The sequence below is a fragment of the Ricinus communis genome, chromosome 8, assembly GCF_019578655.1.
Source record: "Ricinus communis isolate WT05 ecotype wild-type chromosome 8, ASM1957865v1, whole genome shotgun sequence".
NCBI classification, from domain to species: Eukaryota; Viridiplantae; Streptophyta; class Magnoliopsida; order Malpighiales; family Euphorbiaceae; genus Ricinus; species Ricinus communis.
In genome coordinates, this window is record NC_063263.1 from 27574852 (window position 1) to 27591931 (window position 17080).

Genomic DNA, 17080 nt, shown 5'->3' on the forward strand with positions numbered 1-17080 from the left:
CAATTCTTCCCTTTATCATTCTTTGACTTCTTTTGAACCTAATGCACACAAACAGACGCATAGGGTCAGTGTTGGGACCAATTCACATCCAAATGTCCATAAAATCAATCTTAAAAACCCCATTTAGATGTGTGTATTTTACGTACATCAAATAACCCTACACTTAGCTCATTGCTTGTCCTTAAGCAATCAAAAGTAAAATAAGGAAAATAAACCACTAAGGAACAACGCTTAAACTGACGGACAAACTAAAGAGCTCCTGCACATATCCTTAACAAGCGTAAGTCAAACAAAAAGAAACGAAGCAATCAATTCAAGTATCATAACCAAGATGCCAATAATTCACAAAACACTGTCTCAACAAAATTATTCAGAACCAACTCCTCACCAGATTCACTCTAAATCACTCAAAGTGTTTAAAGGGTAGTGTTTAATCACTCAATGCATCAACTACTACCTTACTTACTGTATGCTAGCTCTTAAATCCTACTCCTACCACTTATGGAGAGTCAACAACCATGTCAAGAGGTCTTTATAAGGGTTGTAATGGGGATTAGGTAGGAACCTATGGTGTTCTGCAATGAAATAACCTGCACACAAGCCACAATGATCATAAGGGGTAAACAATGGACAGTAGTCCAAGGTGGGAAATAGGAATCAAGTCAAAATGTTTAGCTCACTTACTTTCTTTCTTTTCATCACCTTTCCCCCTTTTTCTTCTATTTCTTTTTTTTTCTTTTTTTTTCATAAGGGAAGAACATTCACATAATAGAGTGAATTTCTTTTGGATTGAAGAAAGCTGCTACAAGATTCCACACTATTCCTAAGACAAAAATTCCCAATAAAAACAACTCATATGCAGAATCATAACCCAAAGTAGAATAAAACTAAGTGGCAATGGAATATGATAAAAAAAATGGTGATAGAAGGGGTTATCTACAGAATCAATAAACGAATGAAGGCTATTTGGCTAGAATGAAAAACCTAATTGCCTTTATCATACCAAAGTGTTAAACTCTCCTTGTGGCCCTCATAAGCATTATCGAGCAAGTTCTAAGAGTAAAGACAGTAATTGGCACTCTCAACAAGAAATAAATACAAGCATATAAAGTGTATGCTTACAATTTAGGCTCAATTTCTCACAAGTGTGCTTTTGAGTAGGTTCCAAACAAAAATCATCAAAACAGAATTAAATAAACCAAAGCAACTTATTGCAAAACTCAAACTAAATAACTTACATTCTTCCACAAGACTGAACACTATCGGTTTTACCCGAGCACATGGACATAATAGGATTTCAAAAGCAAGTTAACAGTAAGAGCATCGAAACAAAGTGAAAAATTTTCAAAATTTTACAAAAAAATTGCATAAAAAATAAACAAATAACTGAGATGGGATAAATGAAATGTGATATATACATGATGGGTGCTAATCGTGTTAGCTACAATCTAAGGCAGTGTACCTATCGATGCAGTCTAGCACTAATTGCGAGTATCAAGGTCGTATTCCTCAGGAAAGCGAAAGCCCAGAGTTACTCCTTTGTTCTTTGTTATATTAACCTAAAATGGATGATGAATAAATTCTAAAGTAACTATTAACTACAAGCTAAGTCCTAAGGGAGATGCAGGAGTAATTGATAAATGAAATAATCAAGACAAGAAGACAAACCCAAAGGGAATCTAAACTAGTTGGCAACCGAACAAAAGATAAAGGATCGGTGAGTCTAATTATGCTACCCGTGGATGAATTCTTAACCGAATTCGGTTTCTCTCTCGAGATAACCGAATTCCTAAACCTAATAACCTAAAGTTGGAATCTCTTCCTAACGATTGATTCTTAAATTAGCATTAAGCTTTAATCCGCCTCTATTAAGCTTTGTTAATTCTTAATCCGGCTAGTTAATTATCCTTATCTCTAAGCGATTATTAACCAGTTCTTGTTATTCAAAATTCCAATTGCCAAACGGATTTCTCAATCTCATAAAGCAATCTAAACATCACAATTCACAACGTCTCATGAATAATGCATAATCTTATTAATACTGAAAACAAGAAGAATACAAAACCAACTCAAACAATCCAACAATATAATATCAAGACAACATAGTAAAGAAATCCCAATGGATTAAATCAGTCTAGCTAAACATGTTCATGTTTAAAACAATCTAGGAAATCAATTACAATGAAAGAATAATGAAAATAAAACATGTACACCCTTTTCTCTCGAATCGGATGAACAGCTCCAAATCTGGATCTACACTTTGATTAATCTCCCAAACTGCCTCTTGAATTGCTCCACTACTGTTTTGCACTAGGAATCTTATGATTCCGGGATTCTTACTCACTGCAACTCTCTCTCGCACTCAGTATTGTGCAGAAACCGAACCAGCCACTAGGGCTCAATGTCACTTCTTCCCTTTCCCTCCCTTAAGAAAAATTCATTTTTTCTTATATATTTAACTCAGCACGGCCGTGTTCAAGGCCGTGCTGAGACTGTGGATCTCACCAACTAGGGTTTCACCATGACCGTGTTGCTCCCCGTGCTGGCCACCACGGGCCGTGCTGGAAGTCGTGGTGGCTACGGAAACCATGCTCAAACCATTGTTTTGAAGACCAAGTTTCGATGGTTGGTCACGGCCAGAGTCCAGGCCGTGATGGTCAGCATGGCCTTGACTCAGGCCGTGCTCAATGTGTGCAACGCGGGCTCTTGTCCGATCTTGATGAATTCTCGTCCGTTTCCGCACGTATTGATCTATAATTGCTTAAACACCGATGATGGTCCTATAAATGTTCCTGAAATGCAAAAGAACACAAAACACGGGTGATCTGGGAATAAAAGCACAATAATTGCTAAGAACATACGCAATAATATGCAAGCAAATATGTGTAAAACTATGCTCATCAATACACTAGAAAAGGATCTGAATTTCATATACAAAACAATAAAAACACGAAAATAAGTGTATATAAATATCACCACCCCACACTTGAAGGACACACTGTCCTCAGTGTACAAAATATAAGAAATGAAAAAGGAAAAAGAACTAATACTGCCCTGACTATAGCTCCGGAGTAAAAAGAGGTGCATCAGCAGGTATATCAGGGCGCTGGCTGGTCTGTGGTGGAGGAGTAGCTGCTCTCTGAGGATCGGAAGTAGTGTCACATGCAGGAGCTGGTGGATCAGCAAGAGCAGCATCAATAGGAGGCTTGTCAGGCTGCTGTGTTGAAGGGTGCTCAGTCGGAGAGGGAGGGCCAACTGGATCATCCACTAAAGGGATGTCAAAATGGCTCTGCTCTGGAACCCAGCTCTGTGGACAGGCAGGTGCAAAGTCTGTAGCAAAAATATCATCAAACATGTCATTGGCCATAGAGGCCTCTAACCTACCTCCCTGCTCAATCGGGGCACAAGCATAGCCTCTGCTCAAACTGAGCCATCATCGGCTCTGAGAAACTCACCGACAGTAAAGGTCTTGCCGAAAAGCCTCTTGTCGAAGGAAATGCTGTTGTTGCTCCTCTGCCAACCTCTGCACTGTAAGCTACAACTCTCTAAACTCAATTGGAGAGACTCCTAAAATAGCTGATGAAGAACTAGAAGGAGCTGAAGTAGATGGTCTGGAGGAAGACTCCGGAATATCAGAAGAAGGTGGGACATCCTATGTACCATGGGCTCGTGGGGAAGGTCGCTCCTCTCTGAGTGCTACCAAGAGAGCATTCCTCAGTCTATACTCTGGTCCTAGCAGACCCTGCCTATGAGTCACCATCCCCATACTAATCAATTGGGGAAGTCCCAAAGTCTCCATCACCCCCAGCTCTATCAAATGTGGTATCGCCTCCTCCAAAACTCCTAAGCTCCTAGCCAGTCAAGTAATGTAAGTCCCAAAACAGAAAAATACCTTCTTTGAGTAGTTGCAGAAGGCACTAATCTGTCTGGCCAACAAATATCCCATGTCGACGGACTGGTGCTGATGCATGCTGTAAAGTATAAACAGCTCTGGTTGGGTAACTACACCACCACTATCTCCCCTACCAGTGATGGTCCTAGCCAGCAATGCATGCAAGTACTACAGTCCCTCAGGCAAGTTAGATGCCTTGGATTGGCTGGCACTGTACCCCTCAGTGTCATCAGAAATCTCGGCCCACATCTGCGGATATGACAAAACATGATGCAACCAAGGATGCATCTAAGTCAACTAGCATGGATCCACTAGCCTATGGAGGACCAATGACACGAGTAAGGAGTAAAAAGTTCAAGCAAGTCTTAAATTCTTACTTGGAGCATGTTTTGAAGATGGCTAATGATAGTGCTTTTAATGAAGATAACAACGCCTTGAAGATAGTGACATTAATTGCTATTAATGAAGCTTAAACTTCTGGTCATGGAACAAGGTCAAGGTCAAAGATCAAGGATCAAAGTCAACAGGTTTTCCTAGGGTTTCTAGAAGCATTGGAGGTCTCACCTAACCCTAGGGCAGCCACCACTTATGCTTAGAGAAGGAGGCAGCCGCACATTAGAAGTCTTTTAGGGTTTGATTCTTTATAACTAAAGGGCTTAGTAGTTCTATTGCTAAGTTTGTTAGTTCCATAATCAATTGCAAACTTTCAAGTTAGATTTTAGGGCGACAAATTCAAACTTATTGGTAAGGGTGCTTCCTTATCAGTTTGATTTTCTCACCATTACTTATCTTGGTGTTTGAACGTATCCGGTTCGAGTTCGTATCATTTGGTATCAGAGCCAAACTTGTAAGTTGGTTTACCTTCTTTTCAATTAAGAGTCTGTCTTCTATTTCATCTCAATTTCTGTTCGCATCATCATAAATATATATATATTATTTTCATTGCTGCCCGCATACGAAGGCAGATTTAAAAAAAAAGGAACGGAAAACTAACCCTAACCATTGGTGTTGGGAAGTTCTTGAAGAATTGATTCTTGATTGATTCATTCTGCAATTCTTTTAATTGATTGGAGTTGTTCGTCATTCTTAAAATTCTGATTTGGGTAATTTTGTTTGTTTTCTTCTATAAAGCTTTTCTTTTGGGTTAATTGAGTCTTGTTCGATTAGTTGTAAGCTTGTTTTGTTCACACGCTTATAATTCGTTTTATTGATCCACGAGTGTTCTATTGAACTTCAGAATTAATAAACGTTAAGAGGTTGTGAAAAACTTGTTCTTGTGATTACTAGAACAATTTGATTTAATTTCTATAAGGAATTCAATTCTTTGTGAGTGAAACACGTGAGGGAGTGATCTTTCTTGTTTTGCCTTTGACTATAAGAAGCCTCCAGAGTATAACACTTGATCACATTTTTTTTTTCTTTCCTAGTCTTTTGGTTTAACCATGTCATCTGAACCATCATTGACTTTGGAAAATTTAGCTTATACATTGAGAGATGTAGTAGAACATATGAAAAAACAATTTCAAAAACAAGATGACAAATTAACTAGGTTATTGAATGATATGCCTAAAACGTCTAAAGGGGATGGTTCTGATAATGACCAAGAAAGTGACTCTAAAGGGTCTAGACATAATCTCCAACCCAAAATTGACACTAATTTGGGTAGCATTAAGATGAAAATACCATCTTTTCATGGTAAGAGTGACCCTGAAGTTTATTTGGAGTGAGAAAAGAAAGTTGAAAGGGTTTTTGAATGTCATAACTATAGTGAGTCTAAAAAGGTTAAACTTGTTGTTGTTGAATTTTGTGATTATGCTGCCATTTGGTGGGATCAATTGGTGAGTGGTCGTAGGCGTTATTGGGGAACACGAAGTTGGTTCATTTGATGAGGTTAAACGCATTATGCATAAAAGGTTTGTGCCATCACACTACCAAAGGGATTTGTACAACAAGTTACAAAATTTAGTACAAGGTAGTAAGAGTGTTGAGGAGTATTGGCAATCTATGGAGATAGCTATGATTAGAGCCAATATAGATGAGGATAGGGAAACCACAATGGCAAGATTTCTGCATGGTTTGAATCATGATATTGCTAACATAATTGAATTGCAACATTATGTAGAGATGGAGGACATGTTGCACATGGCCATAAAGGTGGAAAAGCAATTAAAAACCAAGAGCAAAAGTGCTGCCCCTAGCTCAAAATGGAGTAACGCATGGAAAAGGAGCAACCAGCCCCCTAACAAGGGTCGTGAGGCATCAAAGGACATTAAGCCAGCCCCTAGATTTGATGTTAACACTAAAGCATTATGCATAAAAGGTTTGTGCCATCACACTACCAAAAGGATTTGTACAACAAGTTACAAAATTTAGTACAAGGTAGTAAGAGTGTTGAGGAGTATTGGCAATCTATGGAGATAGCTATGATTAGAGCCAATATAGATGAGGATAGGGAAACCACAATGGCAAGATTTCTGCATGGTTTGAATCGTGATATTGCTAACATAATTGAATTGCAGCATTATGTAGAGATGGAGGACATGTTGCACATGGCCATAAAGGTGGAAAAGCAATTAAAAACCAAGAGCAAAAGTGCTGCCCCCAGCTCAAAATGGAGTAACGCATGGAAAGGGAGCAACCAGCCCCCTAACAAGGGTCGTGAGGCATCAAAGGACATCAAGCCAGCCCCTAGATTTGATGTTAACACTAAACCAACGACGCAAAGTGACCTTAAATCAAAGAAAGTGCAATGCTTCAAATTTTTAGGGTATGGGCATATATCTTCCCAATGTCCAAAAAAGCGAACCATGGCAATTCGAGGTGGTGAAGTGGTCTTTAAGAGTGATGAAGAATCTGAACCAGGTGAGGAAGATTACCTAGACATGCCTGAGTTGGAAGATTGTGATGATGTGCAATTGGGTGAGGTTAGTAATGTACTTATAACTTTTAGAGCTCTTAATTTACAACCTATTGATGATGATGCTCAAAGGGAAAACATATTCCATACTACATGTAAAGTACAAAACCTTGATGCTAATTGTAGTTTAATCATTGATGGGGGTAGTTTTACTAATGTAGCCAGTGCTATGATGGTTGATAAACTTAGACTTCCAACTATTAAGCATCCTAAGCCATACACCTTGCAATGGCTTAATGATCAAAGTGGGATTAGAGTTACTAAGCAAGTGCGGATTGCATTTAGTGTAAAGAAGTATAATGATGAGTTATTATGTGATGTTGTTCCCATGCAAGCATGTCATATGTTGCTAGGTAGACCATGGTTATATGATAGATCTATAATTCATAATGGTCGAACCAATGCATATTCTCTTGTAATGGATGGAAAATCGTATGTTTTGGCACCACTAAGTCCTAAAGAAGTTTGTGAATTACAAAAAGTTGTAAAGGACCGAATGGAAGCATATGAGAAAGAAAAAAGAAAGTGTGAGAGTGCACATGAAAAAGAAAAGGTGCACAAGCAAAAAGGGAGTTGTGTGGAAAATAATGAGGGGCGAGAGCAACGAGTGGTAAAAGAAGAGTTTAGCGAGGGTCTGCGCAAGAATGTGAGCAAAAGAACGAGTAAGGCGCAAGAAAAAGGGGAGGCAAGCGAGAAAAAAGTGAGTTTCTTAGTTAGAGAGCGAGACATGAGAAAGGCTTTGAGTGAAAATAGGCAAGTACTTGTACTTATGTACAAGGAGACTTTATTTAATACTAATAATCTTAACTCTTCTCTTCCTAGTGTGTTTGTAAGTATTTTGCAGGAATATGACGATGTGTTTCCCGAGGAGTTACCTAGTGGATTGCCACCACTAAGGGGGGTAGAGCACCAAATTGACTTTGTGCTAGGGTCATCCATTCTAAATAGACCAGCCTATAGAGTCAATCCCGAGGAGACCAAAGAGCTGCAACGCCAAGTTGAGGAACTACTAAGTAAAGGTTATGTTAGGGAAAGCCTTAGCCCATGTGATGTTCCTGTTTTGTTAGTCCCTAAGAAAGATGGGTCTTGGCATATGTGTGTTGATTGTCGTGCAATTAACAAGATTACCATTAAATATCGTCATCATATTCCTAGGTTAGATGATATGTTAGATGAATTGCATGGAAGTGTTATCTTTACTAAAATTGATTTGAGAAGTGGCTATCACCAAATTAGAATGAATATAGGTGATGAGTGGAAAACAACATTCAAAACTAAATTTGGTTTGTATGAGTGGTTGGTCATGCCTTTTGGCTTAACTAACGCACCAAGTACTTTTATGAGACTAATGAACCATGATTTGCATGCATATATTGGTAAATTTATGGTAGTATACTTTGATGATATTCTGATTTATAGTAAGAGCTTTAGTGAGCATGTTGAACATGTTCGGATGGTGTTGATGGTTTTGCGTGAGAATTCTCTATATGCTAACCTTGCTAAGTGTGATTTTTGCACAAACAAACTTGTGTTTCTTGGTTTTGTTATTAGTGAAAATGGAATTCAGGTCGATGAAGATAAGGTAAAAGCAATTAAGGAATGGCCAACACCAAAGAATGTTAGTGATGTGAGGAGCTTTCATGGGCTTGCAAGCTTCTATAGGAGGTTTGTCAAGGACTTCAATACCCTTACCGCACCACTTAACAAGCTTGTAAAGAAGAACATGAAGTTTCATTGAGGAGAACAACAAGAAAACACATTTAATATGCTAAAGGAGAAATTTACTTCATCTCCCATTCTTTCACTTCTGGATTTTTCCAAAACTTTTGAAATTGATTGTGATGCTTCTAGTGTAGGTATTGGAGCTGTTTTAATGCAAGATGGGAAGCCAATAGCCTATTTTAGTGAAAAGTTGAATGGAGCTAGCTTGAAGTATCCAACTTATGACAAGGAATTGTATGCTCTTATGCGTGCACTCAATGTTTGGCAGCATTATTTGCTACCTAAGGAGTTTGTGATTCACACGGATCATGAACCATTAAAGCACTTGAAGGGACAAAACAAGTTGAATAAGCGCCATGCTAAATGGAGTGAATTCATTGAAGCATTTCCCTATGTTATTAAGTACAAGCAAGGTAAAGAAAATGTAGTTGTCGATGCACTATCTAGAAGGTATGCTTTACTTGCTTCTCTAGAAACAAAATTGCTTGGTTTTGAGTATATCAAAGACTTGTATGTTGATGATCACGATTTTGGTTCTATTTTTCATGCTTGTGAACATGGTGCTATTGATAAATTTTATAGACATGATGGATTTTTGTTCAAAGAAAAATGTCTATGCATTCCTATGTGTTCTATGCGTGAATTGCTTGTGAGAGAATCACATGAAGGTGGTTTGATGGGACACTTTGGTGTTCAAAAGACTTTAGATGTTTTGCATGATCATTTCTATTGGCCTAAAATGAAATATAATGTGAATAGATTATGTGCTAACTGTATTGTATGCAAGCAAGCTAAGTCTAAATCACAACCTAATGGGTTATACATGCCTTTGCCCATACCTAATTCTCCTTGGATTGACATATCTATGGGTTTTGTGCTTGGATTACCTAGGTCTAAGCATGGGCATGATAGTATTTTTGTTGTGGTGGATAGGTTTTCAAAGATGTCACACTTTATTGCATGTAGGAAAACCGATGATGCACAACATGTTGTTGAATTGTTCTTTAGAGAAATTGTATGTTTACATGGTATGCATAGAACTATTGTCAGTGATAGGGACACCAAGTTTTTGAGCTATTTTTGGAAGACCTTATGGGGTAAATTGGGAACTAAATTCCTTTTTTCCACTACATGTCATCCCCAAACCGATGGTCAAATTGAGGTAGTAAATAGAACTTTGTCACAATTACTTAGGACCATGGTTAAACGAAACTTGAGAACATGGGAAGATTGTTTGCCACATGTTGAATTTGCATATAATCGTAGTATGCATTCTTCTACTCAATTTTGCCCATTTGAGATTGTTTATGGCTTTATTCCTTTGAGTCCTTTAGATTTGATTGCTTTACCTTTGAGTAAACAAGTGAATTTAGATGGTGCAAAGAAGGCAGAATTTATGTTGAAGTTGCATGAGCAAGTGCGTGCAAATTTGGAAAGATGCAATGAACAAATCACCAAACAACGCAATAAGGGTCGCAAAAGGATGGTATTTGAAGTTGGTGATTGGGTTTGGGTGCACTTCAGGAAGGAAAGGTTTCTCAATCAAAGAAAATCAAAGTTGATGCCACGTGGTGATGGTCCATTTGAAGTAATAGAGCGCATCAACGATAATGCATACAAAGTTGACTTACCTGGTGAGTATAATGTTAGTGCTACTTTTAATATTGTTGATTTGTCTCCTTTTGATTTTGATGAAGGCGTTGATTCGAGGTCGAATCCTTTCAAGGAGGGGGGGAATGATGTAACCAAGGATGCATCTAAGTCAACTAGCATGGATCCACTAGCCTATGGAGGACCAATAACACGAGCAAGGAGTAAAAAGTTCAAGCAAGCCTTAAATTCTTACTTGGAGCATGTTTTGAAGATGGCTAATGATGGTGCTTTTAATGAAGATAACAACGCCTTGAAGATAGTGACATTAATTGCTATTAATGAAGCTTAAACTTCTGGTCATGGAACAAGGTCAAGGTCAAAGATCAAGGAACAAAGTCAACAGGTTTTCCTAGGGTTTCTAGAAGCATTGGGTCGCACATTAGGGTTTCTAGAAGCATTGGAGGTCTCACCTAACCCTAGGGTAGCCACCACTTATGCTTAGAGAAGGAGGCAGACGCACATTAGAAGTCTTTTAGGGTTTGATTCTTTATTGCTTATCTCTTAGTCCTTTTTAGGGTTAGAATCATTTCAAGACTCTATAAATAGAGCTATGTATTTCGGCTAAAGCACATAAGATCAATATACATTTCTGAATGAAGTTTTATTTGAGTTGTTAACTCTTATTCCTTAAGGTGTTCCTTATTGAATTTCTTGAGATTAAATTAACTTGTTTGATTTAGTTTCACATCTACATGTTTGATCAATCATTTAACTTTTTATTAGTTTCTTGAGTTGTTTGAACATTCTTCATCTATTTATAACTAAAGGGCTTAGTAGTTCTATTGCTAAGTTTGTTAGTTCTATAATCAATTGCAAACTTTCAAGTTAGATTTTGGGGCGACAAATTCGAACTTATTGGTAAGGGTGCTTCCTCTTAAATAGGGAGAGCGTTTATCAGTTTGATTTTCTCACCATTACTTATCTTGGTGTTTGAACGTATCTGGTTCGAGTTCGTATCACAACAGGCGTGTGTATACAGCGACTGTAAACCTCCCCAACTGCATCCTCATCGGTCCACAAGCCCAAATGTACCCCAAACTGCTGTACACTCATCGTGAAAGTCTACTCTACTAGTCTGAAACTAATCGCATCCGGTTGTTGGAAGTCCCGCAATTGGCTCTGCAGAAAGAAAGTGCTGGCAAACTCCACAGTCAACTCCCTATATGTTGGTTCAACTATCTCATAGAAATGCTGAAATGGGGGCGTCTCAAGATATCGGCGGACTGCAGCTGCAAGTCCGACGGTCTCCAGTGCTGGCCAGTCTATCCTACGCCCCTTTCCCAAATCTTTGTGCCTCATTGATTGATATCTCTGCTCAAAGCTGGCCTGCCCTTGGAAAAGTAGGAATCGATGGCGCTGCGGTGGTCTAATTTGGCCTGAACTAGTCGGTGTAGCGCCTGACAATCGAGAGGAAGAGGGACCATCGGTCCGCCTCCTCTTGTAAACTCCTGATCCTCATCTGGTTGACATGGTACCTGAAAAAGAAATTTTTAGTACTAAGGATCAACGAAATTCTGGCAGCATAATGGCATAAATGGACAAACCGAATGATTTAACTTGATAAAATTAAACCGCTTAATGTCCTGCAAAGAAAATTCAATCCACAACACTGCCAACCAATGCTAACCAATTAAATTTTCAATTCATCCACATGGAGTTTAACTTCGCCATAAACCATCACAAGGCAAACCAACATGCTAATATAAAACAGATACAACAGAGTCGACTATATATGACAGAGCTTATTGTTTAGCTGCCAACAATAATAATAAAGAGGAAAATAAAGAATTAATCACAATCATGAATAATGGTAGAAAAGAAAAATGAAAAATATGAGAAAGTTAGGTATATAAACTAAATTAAAGAAAACAAAAAAAAATTAAGCACAAACATGAATGTAAATGCATGCACCAAATAATAAAATAAGGAAATAAACTAAAAAAATTGAAACACAAATTCGAACACAAAAAAAAAACATAAATTCGAATTAATATCAAAATAAAAAAATATGGAAAATGAAGCTGGAGGGTACTTACTTGACAAACACAATATCCAAAGCCTTCAAGATGAAAAATAAGGAGTGAGAGAGTAAGAGAGGAGAGAATTGCTAAAACTAAAGGGAGAGCAAAATTTTTGGCCATTTCGAAATGAAGTGGTATATATAGGCAGTGTACGGAACACGCCCGTGTTCACCAACAGGGTCCGTGTTCATGAACACGGTCTGGATATCGGGCCGTGTTAAGCGAATTTAAACGTGCTGAATTACCAACTTCTGAGAACACGCCCGTGCTTTTGGAACACGGGAACGTGTTGAGGACACGGTCGGGCATAAATGCCCGTGTGGCCTTCTGTGAATGTGTTCATCTTAATTTGATTTTCTTCAATTAGAACACGTTCCGTGTCTTGAACACGCCCGTGTTGATCTCCAGAAAATGCAAAACTTGTGATTCTCGGCACTTTCTCACTCTTTCTCACCTGCACAACCAATAAGTCCTCAACTCATACACTCAACATAAATAAAACTTACCAAAAACAAACTGTAAAATCTAATCAAACTAAGTTCACAATGAAAGGGTAAAGTATTAGAATTGAAAAATAGAATTTGGGGTGCCTCCCAAAAGCGCTTCTTTTTTATGTGATGAGTCTTCTTAGCTGGACTCATGGTGAAAAGCAAACAGTGGGGATTGATGACCATCCATCCTTCTTCCAAGCAAATGGATGCAAGTATCCGCTTAGAGGGATAATCGTCAATTTTCTCTTCCCGACTATCAAGCAAGCTGCCAGTGTGATGGGTAAAACTTGCTCCTCGTATAATTGCACGTAGTCATGATGCTCTAGGGGCTCTTCCAATTTGAAAGCTGAAGTTTCACCAATTGGAAGGATCGACGGTCGGGCAATTTCTTCAGGAACATCAATGGTTTTCTCCAGTCCTTGGCTTGGTTCACTTGCTAGAAGAAACTCAAGCTCCTCCAAGACTTCTTCATTGGATAACTCGTGCTCATCTTCCATCATCGAAGGGACTTGTGGAAAATCCACCAAAAAATTCCTCTAACTGCAACTCAGCACCATCAACTGTACATTCCTGTTTGTAGTCTTTTAAAGGGATCATGTTTACCTCTTCCTTTTCTGGTTCTATCTCCATGTTTAAAGAGTCATTCTGCATAGAAGCATCATCGTCAAACATTATAGATAACCCAGAAAAATTCTCACCTGAACGCAAAGTGACGACGCTCAAGTGTTCCTCGGATTCAGTAGCGTTTGATGGAGTTCCCAATTGCTCTTCAGCTAGTAACTTGAAGATTAAGCCTACTTGATGCTCTATGTTCTTAATTGAGGCTTGTTGATTTTCAAGTATCCTCTCTGTTTATTGGAATCTATCCTCAAGACTTGCAATAAACCTCATCATCAGCTCCTCTAACACTAACTCTTCACCTTGAGTTGATGGTGCAAGATTAGGCTGCTGAAATTCTGGTGGTTCTTGGCCATCTAAGCTCCATCCAAAGGGTGAATGAATGCTCAACTCTTGATTGTAAGTGCTTCCATACGAGTCATTTGGCCAACTTCCCGTATAATTCACCTGTTCATAGTTATAAGAACAATGAGCAACATCACTATATAAAGGACAATCATTACTCAAATGTAAACCACAACAAAATTCACAAAAAACTTGAGATGAAAGGATAGGAGTGGAGAGTTGATCGGTAGCCCTGCAAAACGATTCTAGTCGAGCTTCTAAAGATGCATGGGTATCCCAATTTTTAGCAATCTCTTGGTTCCTGATCCCATTTTCCAACATGTCATACAAAGAGTTTGAATTTAGCATTGAACCTCCTTATCATCCACTATCTGAATCATAAACTTAACTAAATAAATATGTACAAACAAAACAGAAATGAATATAAATAAAAAAATAAAAAAAATGGCTAAATTAACAAATAGCAAATTTCACTCTAGTTTTCAAACATTCCCCGGCAACGACACCAAAAACTTGATGTTTGCTACTTGTGTTAACTACAATCTAAGGCAATGTACCTATCGATGCAGTCTAGTACTAATGGCGAGTATCAAGGTCGTATTCCTCGGGAAAGTGAAAACCCAGAGTTACTCCTTTGTTCTTTGTTATATTAACCTCAAATAAGTGATGAATAATTTCTAAACTAACTAATAGCTACAAGCTAAGTTCTAAGGGAGATGCAGGAGTAATTGATAAATAAAATAACCAAGACAGGAAAGCAAACCCAAAGGGAACCTAAACTAGTTGGCAATCAAACAAAAGATAAAGGATTGGTGAGTCTAACTATGCTACCTGTGGATGAATTCTTAACCGAATTCGGTTTCTCTCTCGAGATATGTCCCTCAAATACTGATAATGTCCATCAATGATCACTTGAAACATGAAAAGAAACAAAACACAGGTGATTCTAGCATAAAACAAGATAACTATGCATAAAAATGGAAGTAATTGGGCATATAAACATGTGTAATACAATGCATATCAAATCACCCCACACTCAAGCAATTAAGTACTCAATACATATACAAGCAACAATCATCCCTCAAAATCCATGCTAAGGTTCATAACTTAACCTTATTCAACATATAAAGAATGAAACTCAAGTAGTTATACAAATCATATACCTTCAAAGAAGAATTATAATAATAACATCTCGAAGTACAACTCATAAAATAGCTCAACATTAAAGACTAGGAACCATTGCCTCACAGGGATCTCTCAAATCACTCATAGTCTTTACAGGTAAACAAAAAGATTCCCTCAATGCAGTTGCACAGAACCTGTTTACAATAAGCTTGCTCATAAACCCCATCTTCGCTACTGCGAATAAATGAATACCAAAATCAAAGGGTCTTTACAAGGGTTGAAATGTGGCTAAGGTAAAGGTAAGAATATTTGGATAGAAGTGTAAAGTATACTGAAAAATCATGTAATTATTTAGAATGAATGCTTCAAGAGTTGAATGCCAAATCAATAAAAGTACTCACTAAGCCTTATTTGAAGTAGAGGATGCTCAAAAAATTGAATCCAAAAGAGAAAAGATCTAAGAAAGAAGCACAATAAACACTTATTTAAATTTTTTTCTCTTTTTTTTATATGCCACTGCAGCTTACACAGGGGCTACATGGTTAATGACACAAACAACGAGAATAGTTATACAATTTGGATTGAATGGAGCATCAAAGAATGATTAAAAAGACCAAGTGAATTTATAATAAAATTAGACACTATGATTCCATAAAAGAAGAAGCATAACACATAATTATTCAGTATATTGGTGTAAATCATGAAGAGAAGGTTAAGGCTTAAAATTGGCTGACTAATGAAATCAAAGGGTAGGCTTTTGGCCAGATGTGGTGAATCCTAAGTTGCCCAAATCATTTAATGGTATTCAAAAATTTATGTAACGTCAACAACCATTACAGAGCAAGTTCTAGAAATAAAATTAAGTACAATGCACACTCAAACAAGAAAACATCATGAGCATAATTTGCAATGGATGCTCAAATTTTAGTTCAAAAGCTCGCATTTGAAGTGGGTAAAATTTGCAATTGGTTCCCAGACTTATCAATTGAATCATCATATAAATGGTATAAGAGATTGGCATAATCAAAGTTCAAAGATAAAGGCTGAAAATTTGCAAAGAGCTCAAGCAACACGGGTTTAACCCGACCAAAGTGATATACTGAACACAGTGAAATTGCTTTCGAAGAACAAAAATCGAGAGGGACAATCAATTAGAAGTGTTTAAATTAAATCATTAATTACAAAAGAACAAACGAAGCTTAAACGACATGAAGAACCTAGGTCCTAAGATTCTAAGAATAATCCATTATCATTACCTAAACATAACATATGTGAATAAATACAATCAAGGGATAATAAAACTGCAGATTCCCACCCCACACTTGAATAGAACACCAAGGCAAAGTGTTCAACTAAAATAACATAAGATGAAAGAAGAAATAACGTATTTAAAATAAAATAAAAAAGCAAAAGAAACGAAAATAACCTGTGGCAGCCAACGACTTTGAGATAAAGTTGAACGTGATACAAATGGTCTAGAATAGCCTACAATTTGGGGGACTGCCGAGGGAGGACCCAAACGCTCACATAGTTGACTTCTTGGAGATTTGTGATACCTTCAAGATAAATGGAACGACTGATGATGCCATTCGGTTGAGGCTGTTTCCTTTTTCTTTGAAGGACCGAGCGAAGAGATGGTTGCAGTCACTTCCAGCCAACACTATTACGACATGGAGTTCTTTGGCTAAATTTTTTTTATACAAGTACTTTTCTCCTGCTAAAACTACTAAATTGAGAAATGACATATCTTTTTTTGTGCAGTTCAATGAAAATAGTATGTATGATGCCTGGGAGAGGTATAAGGATTTGCTTCAATGTTGCCCGCATCACGGATTACCAGTATGGATGCAGGTTCAAACTTTTTATAGCGGTTTGAACCTTGGTACCAGGCAGATGGTATATGCTGCAGTAGGTAGGCCCCTGAACAGTAAGACGCTGGAACATGCGCAAAATCTAATAGAAGAGATGACCATGAACAACTACCAGTGGCAACCCTCTAGGAGTCGGCCAGTCAAGCAGGGAGTGGTTAACTAGTTAGATTCTATAGCATCTGATGTGCGTAAAATACACACATCTAAATGAGGTTTTTAAGAATGATTTTATGGACATTTGGATGTGAATTGGTCCCAACACTCACCCTATGTGTCTGTTTGTGTGCATTAGGTCCAAAAGAAGTCAAAGAATGATAAAGGGAAGAATTGGAGCATAATTAGACGTCGAAATTGCCGAAACAAGCTAAGTATGCGCATGAGGAAGCTGAACATGGCCATGTTGGTTTCAACACTGGCCGTGTTGG

General features: G+C 37.9%; 1 non-coding gene across 1 annotated transcript; it reads right to left on the reverse strand.

Moving 5' to 3' along the window:
* Positions 1-16512: 16512 nt before the first annotated feature.
* Positions 16513-16619, reverse strand: LOC112535041. The gene has a single exon (XR_003079245.1). It is a non-coding gene; the product is annotated as a small nucleolar RNA R71 (small nucleolar RNA).
* Between the last annotated feature and the right edge of the window lie 461 nt (positions 16620-17080).